This window comes from Limulus polyphemus, unplaced genomic scaffold (genome assembly GCF_000517525.1).
Source record: "Limulus polyphemus unplaced genomic scaffold, Limulus_polyphemus-2.1.2 Scaffold691, whole genome shotgun sequence".
Taxonomy (NCBI): Eukaryota; Metazoa; Arthropoda; class Merostomata; order Xiphosura; family Limulidae; genus Limulus; species Limulus polyphemus.
The window spans coordinates 259,299-264,516 of NW_013666301.1; the positions used below are offsets into that span (position 1 = coordinate 259,299).

The following is a 5,218-nucleotide window of genomic DNA, read 5'->3' on the forward strand; positions in this document are numbered from 1 at the left end:
ATTCTATTTGCAAATAGTCAATAATATTTTAGGTCCATTTTATTGTTGTTCTCGACTTGATTTTTATTTTATTACCTCGTCTCCATAGATTCTATTTGCAAATAGTCAATAATATTTTAGGTCCATTTTATTGTTGTTCTCGACTTGATTTTTATTTTATTACCTCGTCTCCATAGATTCTATTTGCAAATAGTCAATAATATTTTAGGTCCATTTTATTGTTGTTCTTTCTACGTGTCATTATAACACATTTTCATCTCATCATTTAATTCCTGTTGTGCATATATTGTTGTATAGAAGATATTTTAAAGTGATTCATCAGGTGGAAAACGAAGTTTTATAATAATGGAATGTATGAAAAGTGACCCGAAAAATGGCGCTAACTTGTGGGATGATTTTAACGAAGCTTGTTTTATTCTGTTTCTATTCTCATTTCATTACAAATATGGCAGTATTGTGCACCATTTTTGCTGTATTTAATTACAGACAAGCACACACACAAACAATCTCAGAGTTTTAGTAGTATATAGATTGTCATTTCCAACTCTTCTGTTTCTTTTGCCATTATCCAAAATCCATGCCTCCCCCCCCACCCAGGGGTTGTGCCCCACAATTTGAAATACATTGATTTCTGTAATTTATTGCAGAATTGTAGATAATAAATAATGTAGCATGTGTTTGTTAGGCTAAAAACTGAACATATATAATATTTTTAAAAAACAACTTCAAAATGCTGAGTAAATTTGTGAACAGAGTACAACAGTAAAAGTAGTTTTCAGGCAGTTTCTTTGTTCTATATCTGTATACAGATGTTGAAAGGAATATTGAGAAACCTTCAGAATACTGGAAATAAAGCTGTAATTGATAGCACCTGAATCAAGCAAATGCAATGCTGATGTTAGATCACAATAAATTGTTGGTAGTTATTTACATTATAGATACTTTTGCAGTTTGCAGTCAAAACTTTCTAGGATGGTATTGCTAAATGCTGAATTTCTGGAGAAATATAATAAGTTCCTCTTGATTGCAGAAATTGCACAAGTTTATCTACCATTTGTAACCCTTTACTTTTTTAAAGATATTTCAATTTTTTAGAAAGGAAAAAAGTGTTATGTGGCTTTATAGTGTTTAACAGTGAACTAGTGAGTTGATGTTTGCTTATATATTCATTTGATATCATATTAAACTTTATCGAATAGTTTGATGTTTAATTTTTAAGTAAAGGTTATCTATACAATGAAAACAAAGAACTTTCATCGTAAAATATGTCAATCATTACTTTCTTTAATTATCCAAACTTTAGACCCTTTTTTAGTTTGATTTTAGTTTTTATTTAAACATACAATGACTAGATAGTTAGTATTTTGATGGTATTGATCAGCAACATATTTAGGAAGTTTATTTAATAGATTATTAAAGAATATTTGTAACTTTTTAGCAAAACTTTTTTTACTAGTTATGATAGTGAGTGGGCAAACAAACTATTTTTATTTTGACCTAATAAAGGTAATTTCTTTCCATAAAGTATTATTTAAAAATACTGTGAAGTTTATAATTTTATACAAATGCAAATACATCTAGACAGTCAAGGTTGTGGTGATGAGTATAACATAACTATTACTTAAGGCAACAATGTACCTGGATACTTTAGGTACATCTTCACTCTACATAGGGACAGTGAACTTACAGCATATGCCACTTCACTTATTAGTGGTAGAGGAGAATAAGATTATCCTGGGTATAGAATTATTCATTATTTTGTACACCACAATATTCCATTGTGAAGCAAGCTAAAATTTATTATTTTTAATCAGGAAAATGCTGAGTTGACATTTATTTTTGTGAGCCATGACACTAATAAATTATGTTGAACTAACTGTAATGGTAATACCTCAAGCACTTGGAATAATCGAGAACAGTAAGAAACGAAAACACTAATTTTCATTACTTGATTATTTTTATGACATTGATTAGTTTAACAATAATTATAATTAATTGATAATTGCATATGACATTAATCAATGTGAATGATTAATTGAGTTAATTACCCATCTCTAGTGGTGATATGTATCTTTCAAAAAGAAAACACTAACTGTTATCCTTTTGTAAATAATTCAGATTTTTCATACCAATATTTAAGCTTCAAATATGCACTTCTTATAATCTGCCTCCTACAAATGTAAGTAACTTAAGTATTAGTAGTGGCATGTGTCTGTAAACAAAAGCTGTCGTCTAGTAGAATTTGTATATCCTATCTAGCTAATGTTTTACTGCAATTTCTAGTAATGAAATATAATAACTTTTTTAATATATCAGCTTGCTTCCAGGTGGCCATGTTTTATTGAATACACTAGAAATACAAGGCAATATATCATACACATATGCAAGCAGCAAGTTTTTGGGCTTAAGAATGTTGCATGTGCAATGTACTCATGTTAACATGAAATGAGTTTTAAAAACCACATGTTGCATGCAAAGAGCTTATAATAAAAACTACATTATTTAAATTGTTTTGTTAATAATCATATATCTCAAATTCCTATTTAAAGTATAGAACAGAGGCTGTAAACCTTCTTTTTATATACTACTAAGTGGGATAATTGTTCTGACCAAGAATTTTCTTTTGATTCTAATGCCAAAAGATTTTAGTGTAGTGTATTTATGAATAGTACATAGCATACTTAGTAAGACATTCCACCTTGGAGCATTTGGACGGACAATTATTTTGGGATTGTTCTGACAGTTTTCTGTGCTTTTTTAAATCCTAAATGGACATGGCACGACTGTCAGAAGAAAGAAGACACATGGGATATAGTTCATAACCCTTGGTATAGTTTTTCAGCAGTTTGGGTGTATAAAATAAATACATATATTTTCAAATTTGCTGCATATTCTCATTGTTAACTAGCAGTTATAAATCTTTTTATCAGACTAAGCAGAATAGTTGTTTTAAGCACTGTAATGTTTGGCTTCAGAACAAATATGCTGCCTCTAACACTGCATGTTGTAAAACAGTTGATTACCTCACAATTCATGAGCATATTATACTAAATTAATTTGTGTACATTCATTACATGAATGTATATTATAAAACATTTTATTGCTGGTTCTCGAGCAAGCAGTTAACGTGATTAATTGATACAATCATCTACCTGTAACTATCAGTTACTGTGATATAAAATAATCTGTTAATAGAAATTATATTAAATTGATTAATGTCACAAAAATAATCCATTAATTGAAATTAGTGTTTCCAGTTGTTACTGTTTTAGATTATTCCAGTCGTCCATGTTATCAAAATGTTACCACTTTGATTTCCAATTATTATGTTTGATTAATTCAAGTTTCTTCAGCTTTGGGGCCCATTGATCAGGGGAGGGATTTCTGATAATTTAAGGGTCTCTGGTGCAGTACTGGATTAATGCATAGGTAACCTAGGCCTGGGTCTAAGGGCCCTGTCAGCCCCCAAGTAAAAAAATTATGGTTTTTAAAACTAGCAGAATAGAGGCAAGAGTGAGTTATTATTATTCCCAAATAATACCTGGGCCTAGGACCCCACTAAACCTTAATCTGGCCCTGCTCTAGTGTGATTCCTGTTGCCACCAAAGGTGTTAGCCTTTTCAGTGATTAGGGTGTTGTTTTTGTATTTTTGAGCTATGGCAAAGCTACTAAGCCACTGCCCTTAATTTTGAACTGTCAATCAGAGATAAGGCAATTGGTTGGCAGCTCCCACCACTAACTCTTGGCTACTTGAATGCTAAATAAGGTTTACATTTTCTGTTGGTTTTTTTTCATTGCGAAATGTTTTTTAATATGATTGTGTAACTGAATTGTTTAATGTTGAATTAGGTGCAAAATTATTTTTCTTATGTTATCTTATAATCTGTGAAACTATATTTTTTTAAATTAAATGAACTTTAAATCTGTGATAAAATTCGTGGAAGCTACAGATTTTTCTTTTAGGATTTTGTTTCCAAAATAGATAAACTAAGAGGAATATGAAAAAAATTCAGTTTTGGTGATTTTTGACACAAATTTTAGGCCTGTTGGTTTCTAATACTTTGTTACCTTTTAGTTTTTAAACTAAAACTGTAAATTTACTTTTCCATCATTGTTTATATGTCATCTTTGTAACACCACATATCGTACTGTCTTGAACTTGTGTCCTGGTGGAAGTTGTAACAGGCATGTATTGTACCTTTATCATCTCATATCTTTCCAGGACCACTGCATAGCATGCCTTTGGTGCAATGTTCTAATATATATCTTATTATTAATTTATCATCCCTGTGTGATTGCTGTCCATTGGCTGTTGTTATAATAATTTATCTAAATTGTTGTTTGGTACAACAGTGTTTTTGTTAATAGACTGTTTTCATACCTCAGAAATAATATTAACTGTATGATAAACAGTTATTTCAAGAAATGTATAAGTAGTGTGTGGAATTTTCTCCTTCATTTAACCGATACTGACCATCAGAAACCAAGAATCAATCATATACAAACGTGTACAGTTGTAATGTGCTACAAAGTTTTTCCATGTTTTACTTTACATGGATTAGGCATTTGTGTAGTAAGAAAAATTAAGCAAACTATAAAATATGAATTAGAAATGTAAATATTTCACATAGTTTAAAAATCCCTGCCGTGATGGATTTGATACTTGTAACTTGATCTGTGTCATAGGTAGACTTGGATGATTAGTGGTAGTTGCTAATCAGTTAATTGATGACCCCATTAATCAGTTAGTACAGTATATAAATGCAAAAAGTCAGTAGTTCAATAAATAAAAAAGTTGGTATCAAGTACTGCCAGCCAGTTATCTTCCCTTTAGTCAAAAGTTCAAGATTAATGACAGTGGCAGATAGCCTTAGTAGCTTTATCATAACATTGACAAGATAAGCATAAGATAGTCCATTAAGTTTTTTTGTGCATAGCAACAAACAAATATAACAGCAGGATACTTCTATATTTGGAATAATTGATAATAGTTGTACTCAGAAACTCTGATTTCAGTTAGTTGATTACTTTTTGTGACAATCAGTTTAATTGTACTTTCCATTAATTAATTGCTGGGATAATCAAAAAATTAGGCCTGGCATGGCCAGGTAGTTAGGGTGCTCAACTTGCAATTTGAGGGTTGCGGGTTTGACTTCCAGTCCCACCAAACCTGCTCGCCCTTTCAGCTGTGGGGCATTATAATGTGACATTCAATCCC

General features: G+C 30.7%; 1 protein-coding gene across 1 annotated transcript in view; it reads left to right on the forward strand.

Moving 5' to 3' along the window:
* The window catches only part of LOC106459994 (insulin receptor-like), a 136,441-nt gene that overhangs the window by 13,895 nt on the left and 117,328 nt on the right, over positions 1-5,218 (forward strand). The gene's annotated exons all lie outside the window — the stretch shown is intronic.